General features: G+C 40.1%; 1 protein-coding gene across 4 annotated transcripts in view; it reads left to right on the forward strand.

Annotated features, from left to right (window-relative positions):
• The first annotated feature begins 25,016 nt into the window (after window positions 1-25,016).
• EXTL3 (exostosin like glycosyltransferase 3) overlaps window positions 25,017-25,729 on the forward strand; it is a 137,598-nt gene continuing 136,885 nt past the window's right edge. Inside the window, exon 1 of one of the 4 annotated variants that reach the window (XM_087960224.1) lies at window positions 25,017-25,086. The gene's annotated coding sequence lies outside the window, so the exon portion shown is untranslated. Of the gene's footprint in view, window positions 25,200-25,729 lie in introns of all 4 variants that reach the window. The other 3 variants (XM_026671509.2, XM_087960235.1, XM_087960243.1) reach the window with 3 other exon arrangements.

The raw sequence follows: 25,729 nt of genomic DNA on the forward strand, positions 1-25,729 counted from the left end.
ATGAGGAGAGTTAACCTAACTATAATCCCTTCCCCCTTGAAATTTACTCTCCTACATTGAAGTTTAAATTAAGGAGGACATAATCTATGAAAACATGTTCTAAATGTAATTGCTGAGCCAGAGTAATGTTTAGCATTCACAAGCTAAAGGAATATGAGGGTTAATGGCAATTAAGTTTAGGATTTTTTAAATTTCTGAATTTAATTGATAAATGGATTTTCTGTATGTCCCAATCATGGGGAAAGTATGCCTAATATTTTTCTTCTCAGCTGAGAATTTCTTATCCATGGCACTTTAATTGAAAGGAATTGTGATGACCCAAGGTGGGATACAAAGCAAACTCAGTCACAGAAAACAGGTGAAGACCCTTTTATTCCTTCACTTTGCTTCCAAGCTTCCAATATTCTTGATGGAAGGCAAAAAAACTCCCACACAAACAGTTACAAGAAGAAGGAAAAAAGCAACACAAACCAAACAAGATAAGGGCTGGAGGATGTCCACAGATAACCCACACTGGGAAGGATGCCAAACTCAGAGAGAAACTATACACTAGAGATATTTCCACGCTTTGTTTCCAGCATTCGCCCGTACACATGTCTGTACTCTTATTCAGTTGTTACAGCTGCAGCCCATGAAGAGGATCAAGGCCCTCTCCTCCCGAGTAGACCACATCTCTCCCTTATCCTCTCCTCCCTGCGTGCCCTAGGATGGATAGGGGATGGGCCTGGGTTCTCCTCTGACTGCTCAGCCAGCCTCTGCCCTTCCCCAGCCTCCTCCACAATCCCCGGAACCACACTTCCATTCCCTGTTGGCTGTTCCTCCTCTTCCTCAGAGTCAGTCTTCACCAGGGGCACGACAGGAATGAGTTGGAGGTAAGGTATCCAACACTAGGAAATAGATTTAAATTAAAAAATCAGGAATACTTAATACTTATGCATCTTTCCTGGCAGCATTATTTTCTGATATGTGGTAAACAGCATTGCACCATACTATTCCAAGTTGTTTTGACATTTGCTTTATTTATAGCAGAGTTTAGCAACACACAGCCAGATGTTGCTACCAAACCCTTTGTGCTGGCCTCTAAGCCTCTGCCACCAAAATTCAGCAATAGGCTATTAAAAACTGGCAGCATTGTTTCTCGCCATATTTGAGGAAAAATGAAAGTGGGAACATCAGTTTTCTAAAACAATTATTGCATTAATGAATAATAAACAATAATTGAAAATATTAAAATATATATAAAAAAAAAGAATTGAAGCTGAAAGTTCTGCCCCCATTCTTCTCATAGTGTTCTTGCTCTCCCGTTGCAGTTTTCATCAAGCAACACATTTTTTATTGCAATTCATATCTACAAAATACCTGCATCTCTTTCAAGTAAGCCTGGTGGTATTTGCATTTTGTAAATGTATTCCTTTTAAGATGATCTTCAATATGGAACTTCCGTTTTTCCTTACATGCTGAGCTGATGTTTTAGTCAAGTTCCTTTTCCTAGCCAGACACCAGCATCTTGTGTCTGGCTGGTATCACCTTTAGCAATAGCACTTAGACTTATATACCATTTCACAGTGCTTTACAGCCCTCTCTAAGCAGGTTACAGTCAGCATATTGCCCCCAACAATCTGGGTCCTCATTTTACTGATCTCGAAAGGATGGAAGGCTGAGTCAACCTTGAGCTAGTGAGAATCGAACTGCCAAACTGTAGACAGCCGGCAGTCAGCAGAAGTATCCTGCAGTACTGCATTCTAACCATTGTGCCACCACTTGCTCTTAGAGCAAGTAATACCATTTTACACATGCATAAAATCCTGTTCATCATTTTATGCACACATTTTGTATGTGTAAATGACAAATAGCATTTTACATGTGTAATGTGGAGTTATATATGAATCAACTCCTTATTTTCAGCTTTAATGTCCATTAACCCCCCTCTTAAACCATTAAATTGAGGTTTTCTGATTTTTCCTTCTTCCTTGTTAGAATTGTGCGCATTTTGCCACAAGCTGTGTTTCCAGTATAATTTGGAAAGACTCAAAAGTTTGCAATTCATTTGTGAGACATTCTTTTACACGGTCCCAATAGATTAGCTTGCATGAAGCAATAGATTAGTAAATTTGTGCATAATTGCACCTTTTTGAGGAATATTTTTCACCATATCAATAGTTGTTTATTGGGATAATTCAAGTATTTGGGATAGTTTAGGAAACCATTGTTTGATTTCCATGGGCTTACATTAGCAAATTGGACTGTATGATCTCCTGGTTCAGAAGTTGAGCCAGGATTAAAGGTCTAGAGCAGTGGTTCCCAAAGTGGGTGGTACCACCCCCTGGGGGGCGGTGGGATGCCTTAGGGAGGCGCTAAGAGGCAATGAGGCCGGCAGGGGGGCGCTAAGAGATGAACTGCAGGGCACAATTCAGGGGTGGGAAAAAATCCCCCCGCCGCCGCGTTCGAGGCAAGGCCCCGCAGGATCATCCCATTGACTTGCATGCTCTGGTGCAAGGAGCTCTGCCCCCGAATGCAGCGTTGGGAAAGAAGAGCAAAGCCAGAGTGGCTTTGCTCTCCTTTTCAAACATCCCACCGCCGTGTTCAGGGCGGCGGGGCAGCGGTCTGAACGCAATGTTGGGAAAGAAAAGAAAAGCCAGAGTGGCTTTGCTCTCCTTTTCAAACATCCCCCCCGGCCGCTGTGTTCCACCCCATTGAGCCCCTAGCACCGGAGGCACCTGCCCAAGTACGTCCAAATGGAGCGGTGCACGAAGTCAATGGGGTGAGCCTGAGAGAGGGAAAGAGAGAGGAAAGAGAGGGGGGTGGAGAGAGAAGGAAGAAGAGAAAGAGAAAAGGGAAAGAAAGAAAAAGGGACAAAGAAAGAAGGGGGATGGAAGGAAGGGACAGAAAGAAGAAATAAAGAAGGATGGAGGGAGGGAGGAGAAAGATAATGAGATATCTATTCTAGTCCAATCACCTGCTCCAGCAGGGTTAGAAGGGAGTGTGTGTGTGTGTGTGTGTGTGTGTGTGTGTGTGTGTGTGTTCTCCTTGTAATTTACCAGTACATTTTGGTTTTGCTTTCTTCAGAATTGGCACATTGGGGAAAAATAATTTTTTTAGGGTGGAGATTTGGTCCAATGATCCTCTCACAAAATGTGAGAGCTTCCTGATAGTCTTGGCCATGTTTCGTCCACAAAACCTTTAATTAATAGAAGCCAAAGATGTTTCAATGTGCTGGCAAAGATGCTTCAATGTGGAAAAGGGCCTCTAAACTAGGCCTCATTTCAATCTGATGCATCAGCTCTCGCTCTCTCTCTTCCCCCCCTCTCTCCCCCTCTCTCCTTCTCCCCCCTCCATGCCCCCCTCTTTGTCCCTTTTTCTTTCTTTCCTTTTTCTCTTTCTTTTCTTCCTTCTCTCTTTTCTCTCTCTCTCTTTCCCTCTCCCAGGCTCACCCCATTGATTTGGTGCACCGCTCCGCTCGGACTTGCTTGGGCAGGTCCCTCCAGTGCAGCAGGCTCAATGGGGTGGACCTGCAGGGCCGGCACCTAGAACGTGGCAGTGCCAGCACGTTTAAAAAGTAGAGCAAAGCCAGAGGTTGGTAATGTTTGCTGCAAAGAATCACAAAAGCTTCTGGGTTGTGCACAAGAAGGGACACACATGTCAATGCAATTCAGCAACATAAAATAAATAAATAAAAATAAAACAAATCAACAAGAATCAGCAAAGCATCTCTGATTAGATTTTATTCACTACTAGAATCTAATCAGAGATGCTTTGCCGATTCTAGTCCAATGACCAGCTCCAGCAGGGTTGGAAGGGAGTATGTGTATATGTGTGTGCATGGCTGTCAAAACTCCAAAAACAGGTCAAGTAGTTCTGGGGAGACCAGTCATAAATTAGAACACTTGCTAAGCAACGGCCATTAAGTGAGGACCACTTGTATTTGGTTTGCCAGTCACCAAACCACACTCACCCAGTCATGCGACCAGCAAGCCACACCCACCCAGTCATGTGACCAGCAAATCACACCCACAAATTAGGCCATGCCCACAGAAATTTGAATCCTGCCTCTGGGTGGGGGACATTGAGGATGAGTTTGTAGCACCAAGGGGATGGTGGACTGAAAAAGTTTGGGAGCCTAGAGGTTCCTTCAGAATTATTTTATCAAAACAATGAAAGTGTGATATTATTGCAGCACAAGATCTGCTCTTTATATGCTTATATTGTGTAGATCACATACAAATGGGATAGAACTTACGTTACAATATTGCTTTTGTCATTTGCTTCCTCATATATGTGTGTGTGTGTGTGTGTATGTATGTATGTATGTATGTATGTATGTATGTATGAATGAATGAATGAATGATTGATTGAGAAAGGATTTTTTTTCCTGGTTCCCATGAGCCAGTTGTTGATTCTTGGCAACTGCAGTTTCCTAGTCCCTGCAGTTTTCTTGGCAGGGACTTTCAGAAGTGGTTTGCCATTACCGTGCTTCCTTCCCATCTGATTTCATGTCTAATCAGGACTAGAACTCATTGTCTCCTGGTATCCGCCTGAAGCCCAGAGATGAAACTGTGAGATCCAATTGATTCCAGTCCTTTATTCACTTACACCTAATAGATATAATCTTGCCAAACTAAAACTATATCTCTCTAAGCTATAATATGAGGTACTCCAGGGTGTGGTTACTCTGAACCTCTTTCCCTTTCCCTCTTCCAGCTTGGGATTCTGCAGTCTCTTGGGACTGATCTGTCTCTTGGGAAAGTTCTCAGTGGGCAAAATCCTTCCCTTCTGCTGTTGCAGGTGCACTTTCCATCTCATCTGGTTTCTAGCTTGATGTCTTAATCACTACACTAAACTGGCTCTCTGAGGAAGGATTAGAGGAAGAAAACAGTTATTTGTCAGCAGGTTTACAACTCTTGCATTACATTAAAAAATATCTAGCGTTTAGATAGAGAAAGCAATTTGCTGGATCATATTGCTTTGGGAAATATATTTGTCAGTGGGAAGGTTTAAGGTGAAACAGGAACCTACAGACTAGTAGAGAGAGGGCATGCCTGAAATCAATTAGTGAAAGAGTCTGCATGTCAGTTAAGAGATTTTCTTACTTTGTTCTTGCAGAGAGGTGGAATGAGAGATTTCAGAGTAGGTCTCACCACAGCAACAAAGCTTATATATGCTCAAGCCCTGTGATTAATTAACAATTTTAAGCCTGCCTTTAAGGATCACCTGGTTTTGTCTCAAGAAATTCAGATAGATTTATAATAAATATATTTGGTTGCAAATATAAAAGAGCAACATTTCTTTATTTTAAAAATGGCCCTTCTGAGCCCAGACCAAAGATCTTGTCTGATCCAGCCATCTGCCTCCCACCAACTACCTCTGGGAAACATTCATTCAAATAAACATACCCTGAAAATAGCAACTGCAGGCTCTAACAAACCATGAAGTTGTGAGCGAGGCAAACTTTGAATGAGAAGCCATATGCATGCAATTTATACTGTTTATATTGTAACTATAAAGATAATGCACTGGAAGTAGAAGCCATATGCATGCAATATGCCATCCACATTATAACTAGAACTATAATATTGTCAGTAGAGAGATATAAATTGTCCACAACTCAGTGGCTGAGCAAGCCTGAAACATGACCTTGCAAGTAACCTTCACCTTTTGAAACTAGTGCAAAAGGCTTTGTTTGATGTCCCCTTCCTATATTAAATATTTTGCACTAGGACATGGAGAGCGGTTTTTCATGCTAGCTTCATTCTTATAGGATTCCTTACAAGGTGGTATTCAGCAGGTTCTGACCAGTTCTGGAGAACTGGTAGCTGAAATTTTGAGTAGTTCGGAGAACCTGCAGATACCACTTCTGACTGCCCCCACCCCCTATCTATTCTCTGCTTCCTGAGTCCCAGGTGATTGTCTGGGTCTTCTTTTGTTACCCTGCACAGGAGAATGGAGCTGGAAAGCAGGTTAGTGGGGTGGGGTGGGGAGGGAATGGAGATTCTACAGTATCCTTCCCCTGCTACGCCCACCAAGCCACACCACGCCACACCTACAGAACCGGCCGTAAAAAAATTTGAATCCCACCACTGATTCCTTACCAAGAAAAATTAAGGCCATGTTTGATCCCTCAGGTCTGGTATAAATGAATAAGGGATTGGTTGGATAATCTGGGTTCAAACAGTTTGGAGAGTGAAAAGAAAAGAGAAAAGAAAAGAAAGAATAGGCAAAGGGAAGAGGCAACTTCTTACGAGGCCAGAAATGTAGGCAGGAAATAGATACTGGCAATTGTTGATAAGAAGGAAGGAAAACTGTACAACCTGCAAAATGTGGGAGGGAAGAGAGAATAGAATCATGAACGCTTGTTGGCTCCTGACTGAATCCTTTGGGGTGTGTCAGGCCCACAAGAATAGAAGGGAAAAAGTGCCAGTTTTATAGACACTTCTTATTTGCACATTGATGTGTGTCACATTAGTCCTTGAAACTTTGATGTAAATAACCTTTCTAATAAATGTAGCCTGATTCAACTTGCTTATAAGTATCCAGGATATAATTGGAAAGGGAAGGTAGAATATCAACTAGATGGTATCTACAGATCTTCCTCAAGTGTTTATTCCAGATTTTTAATGGCAGTCATTCTCCTGATGCTTCAGAAGGAGCAAGATACAGTACAAGAAGCACTTGTGGCTTCTCTATCTTCTGCCTTTGACTCTCTCTAAAGAGAGAACATTGATCATGGACAGCCATGTTTCTAAATTTATTTATTTGTAGCCATTTATTTCAGTTCCCTGTGGCATGGTTAAAAAAAAATGATTCCAATCATTTATGAGTTTTCTTACACTGTAACAGTCCATCACCCCATACTGAAAGGGTGTAGCTATGGCAACAGCAGAGGCAAAGATAGATAGATGACTACTTGGTGTTAATTACATCACAGGATAACTGACTACATCAATAGAGCTAATCATCTCATCCAAACTGGGCTTGCTGGATGTGCCAGGGAAAAAGGGAATGGGGCAGATATCCTTAGCATTATTGCCACTTGCTTTATCTATGACCTTCTATTCCCCTTTGCGTACTTTCCTCTTGCATAATTCTCTGACATGGCCTATCAATTTTTAACCTTTCTATCTAGAAATAGACAAGTGGATAAATAGAAATGTGGGTTTTAAATAGCAACCCAAAGGTTGAATGTAGTCAGAGATGGTATTCAGCAGGTTTTGACCAGTTCTGGAGAACCGGTAGTGGAAATTTTGAGTAGTTCGGAGAACCAGCAAATGCCACCTCTGATTGGAGATTTTACAGTATCCTTCCCCTGCCATGCCCACCAAGCCACGTCCACAGAACCGGTAGTAAAAAAAAATGAATCCCACCACTGAATGTAGCATCTATTGCAGGGGTATCAAACTCAAGACCTGGGGACCAGATCTGGCCCATGGGGTGCTTAGATCCGGCCTGCAGGGCCACCCTGGAAACAATAAAGTACTGGCCCATGGTGCTTCTGCTATAAAATGGAGCTCAGGGCAGCAGGTCCATTTTCGCTGGCAGAGGGCTAGCAAAACAAAGTAAAAACAAAACAATAGGATAAATGTTTTCCTTTTTGCATCTGAATATCCAAGGGACAGGAAAGGAGAAAGGGAAAGAGGAAAGAAAAAGAAGGAAGGAGGAGGAGGAAGAAGAAAGGAGAATGAAGAGGGAAGGAAAAGGAAGGGAGTGAGGGAGGAAGGAAGGAGATTATAATGAGAGGGAGGGAGGGTCTGAGGGAAGTCCTGCCTTAGTACTTGGCCACCAAATGTGCCCCCAACACAAGTGATGTTGAGCTGGCCACGCCCACCCCGGCCACGCCCACCCCAGCCCCCTGAGGTCAAACACCACTCTGATGCAACCCTCAATGAAATCAAGTATGACACCCCTGATCTATTGTAACATGTGCCATCTTTTATCTTCTTGTTCAGATTCTTTTTTTTCGTCACAGTGCAAAGTAACAGCATAGATACATATAAGTGCTAGAGAATCTTACTCAGCAGGTTACCCACTCCTACATACCTGGAAAAAAACATACTTGAGGGGGGAACCCCAGATCTTTAAAAGCAGGCAGGCTAACTGGCTCTTGGGATGGGGAATGCTTCTGCAAAAGGCAGGAACATTTGATATCCCCTACCTGTAGCCTTTACTACCTTTAATTTTTCCCTTGAATTACTACCTACCAGTCTCAAAAGGTGCTTTTTCAAAAGGCAACTGGACTATTTTTTCCTTGAGGAAGAAGAACAAAATGTTTTGCTTCTCATCCAAGAAGCTTCATCAATTATGATGATGGGGTGGAGGGATGGAAATATAGGTACTGACAGTTGAAACTGGATGGTGGGGAGATGGAAGGATAAGTTCTGACCAGATGATGGGGGTAGGTGAGTGGAAATATTGTATTTCTTTGTAGTCATCTGGTCATTGGTACTTTCCCGAGAGCTCTTGAGGCCACTTGGGAGTTTATCTTTGCCTTCAGGGTTGTCTGAATCAGAGTGCAATTGTTTGTGGAATGTTCTTGGAACTGTTGCAGTGGCTGCGTTGTAAACTGGAATTGTCCCTCCCGCTCTGTTGAGAAGGGGCTGCTCAATGTTAATGTAAATGGCCTCTTTTACCCCTCTTCCAAATCAATGATCCTCTCTATCCAAAATGTGGTTTGAGTAGGTGCCCACTGTCCAAAAAAGTAGGATGTTGGACTTTGATTTTGAGATGCAGCCTAGATGCAGAAAATTAAAGAAATTAAAGGTCAATGTGTGTAGTGATACATGACATTTAGGGTACTTTGTGGATATTGCCATTGTTTTCGGCTTTCCCAAGGTCAGATCTGGGATCTGTTAAGTCCTCTGTTAAGTCATTTTAAGCACTTTTGCCTACTGATCACTCATCAGTTATTATCTTTGGCCAGAGACCCCAGCTTCAGGGTTACTATAACATGAGGACCATATAGATTTGGTAGCTATACTTCATAAGGCACACAGACACAGATAAACAGTACAAATCACAATATTTGAGGCAGGCTGCACTGATTCATTTTAAAAAATATGGGAAGAATTTGTATGGTCTCTTCAGGTACCGATGATATCCAGGCTATAACGCCAATCAGAATTCTCAGATTAGGAGAAAACAAACTCCATCTGTGATGTTTAGCTATCTGATCAGGGCAGCAAAAAATTGAGCAGACTGCAAACTCTTTGTTGCCATCAATTGGTTATCCAGACTCTTCCAGTCTAGATCTGGTATCCCTAAAAATGTGACTCTGTATTTTATTCTCTTGAATAATATACTGTCCTTACTCTAGAACTTTGTAAAAACTAAAAATATTTTTCAGTTGCTAGCAGAAATCAGAACAAAATAAAATACATCCCCCACTGCCACCAAAAATCTCAAAAATATTCAGAGAGAGGACATCTTAAAACAGCAGATGTCAGCTGCGATGATTCACTGGTCAAGTATAAAAAAGGAAACGTTTTTAAAAACAGTGCAAGCAGTTATAATTTGCAGCAAAAATATGTATGTATGATGCAAAGAGATAAGTACTGACACAGAAAAGGGACAAGGCAAGGTGACATGAAAATATTAATCAGTAGCTTACATGCTTAAATTCAAATGAAAAGTTATGAACCCAAGTGAGAAACATCCTGTGATGACCCGGGGCGTGGCACAAAGGCAACACAGTCAGATAATAAGAGTCCCTTTATTATCTCCAACTTTGACCCTAATGTCCAGGTTACCTTCTGGCTGGAGAAAAAGGCTGTTCCCTTAATTTTCAGAAAATTAAGTCCAAAACATGGTCGACACAAACTGTAACTTAAAGTCCAAACAAGCCAAACTGAAGTAATTAGTTTAGCAGGGCAGGAGCAAGAATTTCAGACTTGAAGGCAAGGCAAAACTCACATGGTTGGGAAGATACCAGGAACACAGATAAGCCACCACAACACAGGATAAAGTCATGTTTGCTCCCAGCCACCTGCTGCATGCAGCCTGCCTTTCTTGTCAACTGTCTTCCCAGCTGTAGCTAATGAAGGAAATCAGAGCTCTTTCCTCCCCCATAAGCCATGCAACCCATGTTGGTCTCTTCTCCATTCCTCCCTGCATGCCCTAGAATGAAGAGGGGGTGGGCCTGGTTCTTCCTCTGAACTTTCTCTCCCTTGTTCTATCTCTCCCTACTCTGCCCAGCCGGACTTTGCCCTTCCCCAGTCTTTTCCATAGCCACACTCCTATTCCTTGTCAGCTGTCCGGCTTCCTTCTTGGATTCAGACTCTGACAGGGGCATGACATGTCCAGGATATTACTGCATGTACTCAAATCATATTCTATCTTGTTTGAACACAGTCTACAAAGGTCTTCTAAGCGAATTGAAAGAGCATTGGTCTTGTGGATGACTCATGGTAGGATTGAGGGAGTGTGGCCATTCTGCTCCTGATAGATCTCTCTATAGTAATCAATACCAATGATCATATTAAAAAATAAAATTTTAAAATTAAAAAAAAATACCAATGGTCATGGTAGCCTTCTGGACCTCCTGCAACAACTGAGGAATGGCAACATGGCTGCTTCCTCCTGAGTGAACAAGTCCATTTGGTAGAAGAGAGAGAAGTTGAATCCTTGTTAGCCATTTCAAAGAATTTCTCTTTTTCCTTCTTCTTGTTTATATCTTCATGAAATCATGCAGTAGATCATCTGTCAGTTTTCGTTGAGATTTCACCAATATGCTGATGATCCAGTCATACTGCTGTACTTCCTGCCAAGCAGGAGATGCTGTAGAGTAGCTGACCCAATATTCTCTTATGATCTGGATAGAACAAAACAAACTTAGATTTAATCCCAGGGAAATAGATTAGTTGTTTATTCCAAAAGCACCTGGAACCAACCATTCACCTTTATTCTCAAGGATAGTGATAGCAATGTCATGCTTTCCCAGAGGAACTGGTCCAGAATCTGAAGATACATTTGAATTCATGGCTCTTGCTGGAAAGAGTTGCACCCTGTGCTGTGACAACTGTCACTCATTATTTCACACTGGGTTACTGTCATTACTTGTGTCTGCTGCTTAGAAAAGTGCAACTACCTGAATGCTGATGGAGCTGGTCTTGCTTTAGCAGTTATTATTACAGACATTATCTGAAAACTGCATTGGCTACCAATAAGTTTTCAGGTAGCATTCCAAGTGCTATTTATCATTTATAATGCTCTTCTTGACTCTGATCTGCAGTTTTTATGATCGGATCTCAATAGAATCTTTCCTTCCTGCAATATGTGATGAGGCAAGGTTTGTCGCTGATTCTCTTTTTCCAGATTTTTTTTTGGGGGGGAGGTACAAGACAAAACAAAGGCATTCTTTCTCCATAACTTCCCCAAGGCTTCCACTTGATGTTGATGTAAGAAAAGTTCCCTTCTTGCTACCTGCAGAAGAGCCTTTTACCAAGTACTTGATGGTTGAAAAGAATACTGCCTATTTTGTCCCAGGTGTGTGTGGTGTAACAGCTTCATGCCACTAGGTCTTAAGTGAGTATTTTATACTGATTTTATAGTTAGGAAATTTCAATGTTTTATTATATGAATGAGTGTTAGGGGGATAAATAAATAAATAGAATAAGTACTATTTTCAAGGGGTACAATTAAAATAAATGTAGATATATTTATATTCTAGGAAATCCTTCCGGGCAGACAGAAACTGTACAATTTATCCCAAAAGAGATGACTATGCTGTATAAACAAGTTCATTAAAAAATCTCATTAAGCATCTCAATACTTTTTTTAAACAAGAAATTAACAAACAGACTGCTCAGACTGCTCTTGTAGTTTAGTTGTCTTCCCACAACCCAACCTTGATTCTTTTTTCTGCTACAGACTCAAGAATATTCTTTAAAAGCCATACAATTGGCCATTTCTTCATTTTTCTCAGTCAATTATGTGCATTCCAGAGTTAATCATTACTTTTGCCACTAAATTTCTCTTTGAGTTTTATGTGCAGATTCTGTTAAAAAATAATCATGATTTTGCTTGGTCTGGACTAAGCTGCAAAAATATAATTTGTTTGATTTTTTATAAGTTATGAATCTATCCATTGCGTATTTGATAAAATAAAATGTGAACAGATTAAAATATCTGCCTAGTTTAAAAGTCTTGTCTCTGAAAATTCAAACAATGGGGAAAATATTTCTTCCCTCTTTTTCTTTTCTTTCTTTTTCTCTTTCCCAATGCTAAGAAATGCAGCTATTTCTTAGTCAGCCTATTGCCCCCAACAATCTGGATCCTCATTTTACCCACCTCGGAAGGATGGAAGGCTGAGTCAATCTTGAGCTGGTGAGATTCAAACTACCAAAATTGCAGTCAGCTGGCAGTCAGCAGAAGTAGCCTGCAGTACTGCATTTTAACCACTGTGCCACCATGGCTCTGATACTTTTATTTATTTATCACATTTATATAACTACCCATTTTTCCAAGTCTCTGGGTGACCACAACAATTTTAAAAAAAGGTTTGTTTTAGAAAAGGACACATTAAAAAAAAACAGTGCTAAAGGCATATTAAGCTGAAAAGAAACCAGTCTATAACACCCCCCCCCCCAAAAAAAAGTGGTTTATGGCCTTGAAATAACAATGCCATTTACAGTACTCCATACTTGAAGAAGGCGAAAGAGTCATAAGAGGCAGTAGCAGTGAGGAAGACAATTTGCAATAACTTGCAATAATTACCTAAGGAGATTTAGCCTCCTCCCACTCTCTTCAGTGGATGTCCTTGTGACACCAGTACTTCTCAACAGCCTAGGATAATAGGAAACATTTTACCACATAAAAGCCCTGCTTCTTCTAGAAAATTCCTTGATCAAGGACATTGTACTGTAATTACCATCAAAACCTTTTGTTTAAATGAGAAGTTCCTAATTGTTTCATAAACGGATTGTCAACTCGTAAAGTATTCCTGGTCTGCTCTTGAGTTGCCATAGTTCTGAAGATCATTGAACTTCTACACAATAAAATATTTTTATTGGCAGTATTCTGCCCATTTTTGAAAGGAGATTTCGAATCGCAGCTTTCTCTTGTTAAGTTTCCTAGTTTGGTTGCCTTTTTCCATACTATGCCAAAAGGCAACCAGACACTGCTGACTTAATAGCACTTCTTCAGTAAATAGGCAAACTTGGAAAGATCAGTAGTGATTGTTGGAAGGTAAAAACATACAGCATCCTCCTACCTAGTGGCTAGTTAGTCTGATACCCTTAGGTCAGTGGTGGATGTTATTCTTGGCAAAAGTCCTTTGATATCTACATACCTGATCCATATTTTGGATTGTATGCGTGGGATTGCATTGATTTTAGATGTTGCTATCAGCCTTCAAGATTTTCTTCCTTTGCTTTGCATTTTTCGGCTGTCATAAGTAACGGGGGGAGAAGGGGGGACATGATTATGGGAAGTGAGCTGGAGGTGTTACAAAACAGAACTGTATAAGTTGGGGAGGGGAAGATTCTTGCTTAGGCTTCTATCCTATGCTATGCGCAGCCTCAACACTTTATCAAAATATGTCAAGGTTAACGGACAGAGGCCTCATCACCACCTGGAGATGCTCACAGGATGCTATACACAACTTTTAATTGGATGAGCCAATTGAACTATTGGGGGTGGGAATGTTGCCATCACTTTGTATATGTGATTTACGCGCTCATTTTCTCAGATTCAGAATTCTTTTATTGCTACCACTTGACTTTCAGTAAAAGATATTTTTTCTCTAATTAATGGAGTCTAAGTATTTCTTTCTTGGATTTTGAATGGAGCACCATCTGACAGTTGCATTATAACCTCCACTATGAGCCTTGAAAGTGGGGATCCCATGGGTGTACCTTTGTTTTGTTGATAAGTTTGTTTGTCACATTGAAAGTATGTGGTTAGGTAGAGGTTGATATGATCCATAATTGTGTTTCATTCTTGGTGTGTTTGGCTAGTACTCCCATGTATACAACCCAAAATATGGATCAGGTATGTAGATGACACCTTCACCATAATAATAAAAAAAATCAACCAGAGAAAACACACAACACCATCAACACCATCTTCAATGGAATTTAATTCATAAGGGAAGAATAAAATAACAATTTGCTACCATTCCTGGACATCCTCATCAGCAGAGATAGCGATGGCAAACTAGAAACACAGGTGTATTGAAAAATCACCCACACCAACCAAGTACTCCACTACTAAAGCAACCCAACTTCCCACCAAAGAAGCTGTATAAGAACACTATTCAGATGAGCACAAACACATTGCATTAACCCAGAATAACAGAAAAAGGAAACAGATCTTCTATTCAAAATTTTTCAACAAAATAGATAACCATGCAATGTCATCAAAAAGTGCCTGATCACTCAACCCAATTAGCACAACCAACACAGACCATAAAAAAAAGATAACACTGTCCTACATCAAAAACATCTCAGAAACCACCAAGAAACCCAAAGACCTGATTTTGCCAGTGGGCCTGGGGAACCCAGAGTGAGATGGAGCTCATCAAGTGGCTTATTTGATCAACTGATGTTGCTTGAGGGAGTTATTGCTTTTTTGTTTTATATCAGATGTTTATAAGTTGTTCTGAGTCAATAAGAATGAGTTTATTGGCCATATAAATTTTCATAAATACATTGTCCAGGAGTCTTTGAAGAAAAAACAGGAACCACCTCCAGCATACAATTTAAGGACTGCAACAGCCACTACACAGACAAACAGGCAAAAGACTAGCAGAACACCTCCATGAACACCAAGTAGCTGTCAGAAGATATGATGAAAACTCTTTAATTTCACAACACATGGACAGGCTTAACCATAGTTTCAACTGGGAAACTGTGACTATCCTAGACCAAACCAAGTCCTAAAATACTAGAGAATTCCTGGAAGACTGGAACTCTGACAAATTGGCCATCAATAGGCACATATTGGACATAAATATATATCTATATATTCAAAGAAGCCCAAGTGTCCAAACAGGAAAGTGTGAAAAGTTACACAGGTGAAAGGAAAAAGCACTGCCTGGTAGTATTTCTAACAATTATTTCAACATTCTTCCATGTAAATATTACACCTACAATCTTAAAAATATAACATGATTATAATATAATAGGAGAATATTATATTTTATTTAATGTTATCAGTATTTTGATGCAATACCATAGCCTCCTACAGCCCAGCTAAGAAGTTATTCGAGGCGAAATACAGCATTATTACTGTGAGGTTGGGAGACCAACCATAAAAACTGGACTAAACTGAGAAGTTAGAAATAGTATCCCAGAAGAAAGAAAGGAAGGAATAAACCAAACATGTCTCGGTCCATGTAGTTATTAGGACTGAAAGTCAACTTGAGAGTTTCCCTTCTATTGTGTCTTCCAAAGTTCTAATGTGACATCTCTTAATAAAATTATGTTACTTGTTGCTAGACTTAAACAAGGATACAGTGAAAAAATACATGTGCTTAGGGATTTAAATTCCCTTTTTGTTCTCCATTTGTAGGTACAAGAGAAAATTAAAAACTGGCAGGATGAAGTGAGAAAATTAAAACTTTTTATACTACAATCCCATTGTTCCTTCCCTAAGAGTGACAAATGGAAGGCAATGTTATCTACATCCTTCCCTAAACATATTGTATGAGATGAGGAAAAGCAATTGCATCTTTAAAAATCCCATTCAGAGACCCCCTGGGACTGGGTCTCAGAAAAGTTATCTAACCTGAAAAGTTATCTAATTTAACATCATATGTTTACTTTTAGTCTTTCTTAAACTGATGTCACCAGACATCTTGGTCCCTTTTCAGTATCTGGTGATTTGATGGAAAACCCATTTTGCCCTTTAAAATATAGGAAATTTAAGGAAAGCAAGCCAATCGATTGGTGTATATGTATCTGTGTGATTTTAGAGGATGAAATGTATTTATTGTTTTTATTTATTATACAAATTTACTTATTTATTTGTTTGTTTGTCAAACATGTACAAAATAACAAGTATAATGTATAGTTATGAACATAAACATGAAGTATAGGTATGAACATAAACATGAACAAAGAAAGTAAGTACAGATAAATGGGGACATTGAGACAGGGACGGTAGGCATGCTGGTGCGCTCATGCACGCCCACTTTAAGGACCTCTTAGGAATGGGGTGAGGTCCAAGGTAGACAGTTTGAGATTGAAACTGTGAGGGTTTGAGGCTGTAACAACGTAGTCGGGCAGAGCATTCCAAGCATTGACCACTCTGTTGCTGAAGTCGTATTTTCTGCAATTGAGTTTGGAACGGTTTACCTTGAGTTTGTATGGATTGTTTGCCCGTGTATTATTGTGATTGAAGCTGAAGAAGTCATTTACAGGCAAGACGTTGTAGCAGACAATTTTGTGTACTGTGCTTAGATCGGACCACAAGCGGTGCAGTTCCAGATTGTCCAAGCCCAAAATTTCAATCCTGGAGGCATAGGGAATTCTATTGTGAGTAGAGGAGTGGAGTACTCTTCTTGAGAAATACCTCTGAACTCGCTCAATCATGTTAATGTCTGATATACAGTGTGGGTGTATATGGAAGGCTAACTCACATAGGCTGACTCCAGGCAACAAGATGCCTTCAGCACCCACAAAGGTTAATGCATCCCCAAATGCCTCCAAATACTGGCCCTGTCCACGTGGGAGCTACAAGAGGAAACTGCTGAAAAGCTGTCTTATTCTGAAGACTATTTCCTGTTGACAAATTTGCTCCTGTTGATTAAACTATGTTTTTGCCCTGTGGTAGATTGAATTTCTTCTTGTTATTATGCCGCTTAATTTTATTATTTGCATTTTAGTTTCTAATATGGTTCTTTAGAGAAACTTTGGCTTGAAAAATAGCCTATACATTTTAATACACCAGTAAATAAATCATTTACTTTGAAAACATGCAGGGAAGGAGCTGTAATCCATTATTAGGGATCAACAAAAGAAAGGATTCCTTTCAAAAATTATTATTCTTAATAATAGCAACAACAGATGCCCTAGCCTTCATCTTTTGCACCATCAATCACCCCGTGGGTGTTACAAAACATCACTCTTCTGTATTTCAAAAAGTTTGGAAATTTAACAATCAACAAACCCTCACAGGGAAGGAAATAGTAACTAATTGCTTTGTCACCCTGACAAATGATTAAATGGCAACTTCTTCAAAACAACTTCTCATAAACCCAATTCAGGCACTGGCCTAGGAGCAAGAAGAATAAAATTAACAAAAAATTCAATTTCACTATTTCCAGTCTAGAAATGCCAGTGTTTCACTGCTTCATAGCTTCTTGTCATTTGTAGATCTCACGTTGTGTTTGAGCAATATCTATATGTTTCAACCAAAATGACATAGAATCTGGCAGCACCTGGAGTAAATGATTGATTGCACCAGAAGCATAACAGATCCAAAGGTAATCGTTAGATGTATATATTATTTCCAACAATTGGTGGATCCATGTGGTTAGAGAGAGATGTGTGCAAGTAGGTGGAATGAGTTTAGTCTCCTTTAATTAAAAATGAATGTTTCACAAATGTACTACACCTGTATATGGAGCTTCAATATAAAGTATCATGGCTAATGGCCTTGACAGCTCTCATGGCCAGAAGCAGACCAGAGGTAAACAGACTGGTCTCCCCTGTCCCCTCCCCTCCCTTTTTCAGAAATCCATGAGATTTTGATTATGAAATACACATTTAACAATTTTCATTCCTCTCAGTTGCCATTCCATATTTGACATCTGGGTCTAAATTCCTAATATCTTTTAAAAAACAGTTTGCTAGCCATGATTAAAAAGAGAAAACATTCTATGCAAATACATTCTTAAGCTCACTTAAACCATAAGTACATCTTGACTGCAGGAAAGAAATATGAGTTTGCTTTTTGAGCAGTTGATCATTCTATGACTGCAAAATGTATGCATTATTAAAACTCCTGTTCCCATAACCTTTAACTGGGCAAAACGGTCTATCATAGGGCAACAATTTTTGAATCAATGCAACTCAAATAACTTACAGGTTGTGTTCAAAATCTGGGAGCCATGAATCCCATGGAATTGAAATTTGACAAATTTTATAAAACATTTTATGACATAAAATTATCATAATTTTGAGCTACGGTGGTGCAGTGGTTAGAGTGCAGTACTGCAGGCTATTTCTGCTGCCTCTGCCTGCCTGCAGTTTGGCAGTTCAAATCTCACCAGGCTCAAGGTTAACTCAGCCTTCCATCCTGGGTGGATAAAATGAGGACCCAGATTGTTGGGGGCAATATACTGACTCTGTAAACCACTTACAGAGGGCTGTAAAGCATTGTGAAGCGGTATATAAGTCTAAATGCTATTGCTATAAAAGAGCTTATAACACAAAATGTAATAAAAAATATTTTCTGTAGTCAACTTCAGTTATTTGACTGTGGTATACAGTTCAACATACGTTACTTTCAGAGCAGTACATTTTTAAGAACTTTTCAAGTACATTAGAAGTTTTGCCAGAGTGTTGTGGACTTCCATATTCTCCTCCCAGCCTGGATAGTGATGCTGGGCCAGCTTCATGGCTTCAGCATTTGATGCTTTCTGAAGACCTGATCCAGAAGATCATATTTGGCTGCAGCTCTTGCCATGCATGACTTGCATCAAAGTACTTGAAGCAGCTTATGGCCTCAATGGAGGATGCTCTCCGATTACCAGTGCAGAAAGAAAAGCAGCAGACAGACTGTGCCTGGAATATAGAGAGGTCTATCTTTTCTTTGCAAAACATTTTGTTGCTTATTGGCAGCTGGATCTCAGTGGCATTGAGCTGGTTACAGATTAACAGAGTTGAAGAGACCAGTATCATAAACAAAGTTCAGTAAACAGAGTTTGCGAACAGTTGCAAGACTCACAGCAATTCAAGCAGAATGATGTTCAGGCAAAAGGGAAGCAAAGGAAATGCAAAAAGAACAAACCAGGTTTCTGGCTCCATCTCATGGCCATTGGAGGAACCTCAGCCAATCACAATTACAACATTCTCTTAAGATACAACAGTATTAAATGACTATCCTGGTTTATATATTGCCAACCCAACTGTTAGGTGACTATCATTCCTAACATTCTCCCCTTTGGGTAGGACAATATATAAAATCTTACAGTTTAAGTTCATATCCCTCACAGCAAGCCTTATGTTTTACATTGCTCGGGCTTTCATAAAATGATCTGCAATGTTATTATCTGACATGCAGTACTACAGTTTAATCATTTTACTTTGAACACATTGTCTCACATTCAGATATTGTAGATCAGTGTGTTTTGATCTTGTCTTTACAGTGAGATTGGAAGCCATCTGAATTGCTGATTGGTTGTCTCCATACACAACAATAGGTTCCTTTACATTACTTCCCATGTCTATCATTAGTTGTTTATAACATACTAAGTCCGTACATAATAGAGACAAATGTGAGAATTCAGCCTCCATTGTTGATAAGCTTAGATGTTTTTGGCGAATAGACCACCATCTAATTAACAACTTTCCTAATAACACTACAGTACCTGATGTTGATTTACGTGTAGGTACATCTGTAGCTAAACTTGCATCGGCATATGCAGTTAAACTTAGTTCATCCTTAGGCTCTAAATATAATGCATAATGCATCATTTGTTTAAGATATCTCAACACACGCTTTGCAGCTTGCCAGTGCCTTTCAGTAGGCTCAGCGTTAAAACTGGCTAATTGGTTGACACTATATGCTATGTCTGGCCTAGACCAATTACTAAAATAGGATAAGCTACCAATTAATGATTGATAAATGTCTTTATCAAAAACAGGACTTTGCACATCACTGCGGCTAAACTCCTGGCTCATTGGTGTCTTAGCCAGTTTACAAAGTTCCATTTTAAAGTTCTTCAGTAACTGGCTAATTTTATCTGCCTGTGAGATTTTGCAGCCTCCCTTAGTTTTATCTATTTTCAAACCAAGATACTGTTTAATCTCACCTAAATGTTTGATTTTAAATTTCTTCTCTAACAGTGAAATAATCCCAGTAGCTTCTTGCTCAGTTTTGATTAATGCTATGTCATCAGTGAACAATAGCAACAATGAAATTACACCATCTCTTTCCTTTTTGAATAAACATGGATCAGCCATGTCAGCTACAAAACCTATCTTTGTTAATTCCTTTACTATGCACTGGTTCCATTCATAGCTGATTGATTCAAGCCATAAAGACTCTTTTTTAATCTCTAGCAATCGGTTTTGTTATCAGTTTTTATCCCCAAAGGCTTTTTTTAAATATATAGTATGTTGCAACGGTGCATGTAGATATGCTGTCTCAACATCTAAATGGTTTATTTCTTCTTAGCTACCCACACTAATGCTGCTCATAATGTGGTAGCCTTCAGACTAGGTGCAAACACCTCATCGTAGTCGTTGGCTGACTGATTGAACCCTTGTGCTACTAACCTGGCTTTATGGGTAACAGTCCCATCCATACCTGTCTTAATTTTATAAATCCACTTACACCCTATGGCATGCTTACCTGGTGGTAACCTGACATTTTCATATACCTCCAACCTTTGTAAGGATTTCAGTTCCTTATCCATTGCTTCCTGCCAAGCAGCCTGATCCTTAGCAGGATACAGTTTCAGTTCATTATAGTTAGTAGGAACTATATTTACTTGGCATGCTATACTAGCCTGATATCTATCTGGTGGTCGTGTTACATGGGTTGAACGTCTAGGCAACTCAGGGCTTACTGGTGGACTCTCCTGTTCCACCTGCTCCTGTTCTTCTACCTCCTCCTGTGCCTGTTCTTCCTTTTTAATGGCTATTGATGGTTTAACTATCTCATTGTTAGGGACTACTTGGGTGTTGATAACAACATCATTGTTGGATTCCTGTTCTAGTTTATGCCACCCAACATGCTCAAGAAATTTAGCACTAGCACTACAGTAAACATTAGCTGTGCCTGGAGCCCAGAATCTAAACAATCTATGATTGGCCTCGTAACCTACGAAAAATAATATCCTAGCTCTATGTTGCCCTTTCAGTCTTACTTGTGAGGGAATATGCACCCATGCTGGAGCTCCAGATGTGTGTAGATAACTTAAATTTGGTTTTCTGCCATGCCAATGAGTGAATGTCAATTCACCAGTTGTTGTGTTCACCACATTGTTTAACACATGGTTGGCACACATTATGGCTTCACCCCACAGTGCTTCAGGCAAATCTGAATTGGATAACATAGTGCCATAGTGCCATGGCTTGTAACGTTTGCCCCCTTCATTCTATAAATGAGTTATGTTGTGGCCTGTAAGGGACAGAACACTTATGCTTGACACCAGCCAATTTCAACATCGTTTGGAATCTAGTGTTAATAAACTCAGTCCCGTTATCTGTAACTAGGGTAATTACCCTATGTCTCATTTTCCTTTCAGCAAATCTTAGCCAGTTAAAGAAATGTTGGAACGTTTCTGTTTTGTTTTTCATTAGATAGCAGAAACCGTACCGTGAGTAATGGTCCATTATACTCAAAACATAGCAGGCACCTCCCAAACTGGGTTTCTTAGGACCAATTATGTCAGCAAAAACAACCTCTAAAGGTTCTTTGGTCTTAAACCCATTCAGTCTGTTTGCAGGAGTAACCTTGCTTTTCTCCTGATTACAGGCATGACAGTTTCAAGTACTTGCTACAGGGTTTTGTTTTTACTCCCTCTGACAATTTAACAGTTTCAGCATTTTGAAACTAATGTGCCCCAGATGTCTATGCAGTAAATGTATACATTCGTCATGTGGCTTAACATTGTTATAAACCGAGTTAGCCATCTGCAACTGGTCATCATGTATCACATATAAATCATTCTCTAAAGTAGCAGTAACACTTTTATCCTCTTTCAGTTATCTCCCCTAAAGGTTACTACATAACCAATATTAACTAAAGCTCTTACTGATACCAAATTAAATTTCAGTTTAGGTACGTACAACATAGGTAAATGCTCATTTATACATGAACAATATGCAGTACCTTCACCAGATGCTTTCATCTTCCATCCATTTCCCAATGATACATGTTGCTTACTCATGGACATCTTTATAAACCTCTCTCTATTTCTAGTAATGCACTGCGATGCTCCACTATCAACTACCCACAAATCATGGTTTACAGTTGAATTGCTAGACATAGCTAAACTAACATTCTTCTTAGCCTTCTGGTGATTACCAATATTCTGTCATTTGCCCTTCTTACAGAATCTATCTATATGTCCCCTAGCCCCACAAGAAAAACATCTCCTAACAGTATAGGCAGTTGAAAACAAATCCTCTTCTTGTGGTTGTTTCTCTCTCAGTTAGTCTCTATCCTGCCTTCTTGCCTCTTCTAACAATTGTCCGGTTATGTCAGTCAATGTCAGTTCATTTCAGGTCAGGACTTCCAGTGAAGATACGTAATCATCATAACTTTCATCCAGTGAGGGAAGAATGATGTAAACCTGATGCAGCTCTGAAAATATCACTTCCTTTTCATGTAGCTCTTGAAAAGTTCTTTTCACGAAGTTTAAATGAGCTAACATATCTCCACCTTTCAGATGTGCTCTAAACAGTTTACGTGTAAGATGTATATGTGCACCTACACTGTCACAAACATAAATCCTCTTCAAATTCTCCCAACACCTAGCAGCAGACTCTTCTCCACGAATATGGACTAGCTGCTGGTCACTCAGTGTTAGTCCAATTGTACAAAGAGCTCGTTCATTGTTCCGTTTAAAGTCAGCTAACTTTTTGGCATCATCCTCATCATTTGGATCCCAAGCATTTACATCTGGTGGATCCTGAACTGCAGCCCATAACCCTTCCCTACGTAGAAGTAGACTGCACTTCATAGACCAGGAAACATAGTTTGTTCCATCCAACCGGATTATCAGTGATAGACTTGTTGACGTGTCTTGTGCCAGCTTTACCAGGACAGTAACCCACAATTAAACAGTAGACAGCTGTTTGTATATGGTACTGTGTATTCACACTAACTCTCAGTTATCTGAGGCTGGGCCCAAAATCAGTGTTGAGGTATTCCCCATTAAGAGAATGAGTGCACTCAGGGAATCAGAGTGGTGATGACTAACACACAACCAGCACACAGATACACTGAATAGTAAAATGTAAGTTTTACTTCCAGTAAATGGGTAAATAAAGTCCAACAAACAGTCCAAATCATAGACGGTTAAAGCAGTTAGTATTCAAAACAATCAATCCAGGGATAATCCAAAAATGAAGTCCTTTTCTTTACCAGTATCATAAACAAAGTTCAGTAAACAGAGTTTGCGAACAGTTGTAAGACTCACAGCAATTCAAGCAGAATGATGTTCAGGCAAAAGGGAAGCGAAGGAAATGCAAAAAGAACAAACCAGGTTTCTGGCTCCATCTTATGGCCGTTGGAGGAGTCTCAGCCAATCACAATTACAACATTCCCTTAAAGATACAACAGTATTAAATGACTATCCTGGTTTATATATTGCCAACCCAACTGTTAGGTGACTACCATTCCTCACAAGTAGAATTAAAAACACAGTCCTATAATCTTAGGAAATCTAGTGATTCTGGTGCTGGACCAAAAGACCCATGTTCCATTCCATAGTTGGCTACTGAGCTCACTGAATAACTGTAGGCCAATGGCTCTGTTTCTCAACCTACTCTGTTTCACAGGTTTATTTTTGCAACAACAACATTGAAAATTTACAATGTTATAAATAATGAATGCTACCTTGAGTTTCTAGAAGGATAGGGTATAAATGCAGTCTTGAAGTCAAGTTCTATTCCATACCGATAGTTGTTTTCCTGGATATATCATGACTATGGTTTTTCACAGCGTTTGTTTGAGATGTGTTTCAGTTTCAAAATTTAACATTCAGAGGTGGGATTTCCTGGTTGTTTCTAACATCCTTCCTGTCCCAGTATTAATCAGACCAGTTCTTGATATTAATAATAATCATAATTGCTGACTATCTCTTACCATTAACTTCTGTAACAGATTTATTTTAGCATTCCAAATACCTAATGGGAGTTGATTCAGATTAGAAGGAATATGATTTAGGGAAACAAATCATTATTCCCATAAATGGAAGTGATCTTCTCTGGAGCTTCAATTAGCCATACTGTAACAATTTGCAAAATGTTCTGTTGAATTCTTCTTTCCATCCATTTTTCTGTCCCTCTTACAATTTAATTAGTATTCCATTGTACTAATTCCTTTGTTTCTCCCCATAGTGAGAAATGATGATTTATAAATATATCATTGAGTTTGGAGGGGAGGTGTTCTAAAAATATAAGTTTTTTCTTAGCTTACTAATATCTCCTATTTAAGAATGGACTAGATTGGATATTGTCACATAATTAACAACGGTTTGAGTAGAAATCATGACATCCCTGTACAAATCAAATCTGAATCATCAGTGATTATATTTTTAGGGAGAAGTGCCAAACACTGAATCTGGGATCATCCGCAAGCAGGGCCTGCGCTCAGCCCCTAAATTGTCCTGTCTCATTTGTCTTATAATTCCTCCCCTGGGGACTGTCCTTGATTTCTCCCATTTGATGTCATACAGGAATGATTCTGCTTTATGTCCTGGAGAATTTCTGCTTAGTTAGAGTAAAAACATCTAGCTGAAATAGATCAGACCAGCGATTTGACTTGCCATAAAAACACTTTTTATATTTCAGATATTTTAGTAACTAAGGCATGTATTATGATGTATTAGATAAGCTATTGTGAGTACTGTTAACAGTCCTCCAAAATTATCTGATGATAAATGTATTTGTCCTAAAAGATGAGTACAAGCTGCCTTTCTGCTTCGTTTCCTGGGCCAGGAAAACGGGCACCTAAAAAGCTCAGGAATTTTCCAAGTGGAAACGTCCTTCGCCCATCACCTATGATACTTGCGCTACCTTTGCCCCGCATCCCCGTCTGGATTCCCACTAGGGGGCGCATCTTTCCATTTTTCTCCCGTTTCAAAGCTCGGCTTCCCACAATGCACTGAGCATCGGTTATTATACAGTAGTCCTTGTTTGCACTCTGGAAGTGGGAACAATGCTGCAGGCGCGGCTGCAGGCTGCAGGCGGCGACTCGGTGCGTCCGGCCAACCTTTTCTGCCTCCCTCCCTCCCTCCCTCCCTCTCTCTCTGTCGGGGAGCGCTGCGTAAAAGTTGCTTCTCTTCCCCCACATTCCTTGTAAATGCTTAGGTAAGAGCGGAGGAGATTTGCTTCGGTTGTTTTGCTGGCTTTTTTTGGGGGGGGGGGCGGAGCGGAGCGGGCAGTGGGGCACAGGCGGAGACCGCTAGACATGGCTTCTGCTGCTCGTGCTGGCTGGGCAGATTCGGAGGGAGGCTTTTCGGATCCGAATCCGTTGCAAGCGGATTCGGATTTTGAGCTTCTCTCCCCTCCGTCATGCAAGGGGAATTTGCTGAGCATGCTTTCCGAGACTAGGAAGGAAGAAGCTGCGGTGTCAGGCGTCGCGAAGGGTGCTTGAGGTGTGTGTGTGTGTGTGTGTGTGTGTGTGACTGGTAGTTCTCGCTAGAGTTGAGCGCCTTCTTTTCCAGAGTCTTCCGACTTCGGCGAAGTGTCGAGGGGAGAGGCAGAGCAAGGGGGAGGCATCGGGCGTCGGCTGGAAGCGGCAGTGGTAGATGGAAGGATGTGGCCGGATGCTTGCCTCCTTTATACAGTGCATGTTCCGTCTGTGTGGTTTTCCCTGGGAGCGTCTCTCGTACAAACTG

Source organism: Notechis scutatus, chromosome 1 (assembly GCF_049901735.1).
Source record: "Notechis scutatus isolate UNSWTSFEM ecotype Mainland chromosome 1, rNotScu1.2, whole genome shotgun sequence".
NCBI classification, from domain to species: domain Eukaryota; kingdom Metazoa; phylum Chordata; class Lepidosauria; order Squamata; family Elapidae; genus Notechis; species Notechis scutatus.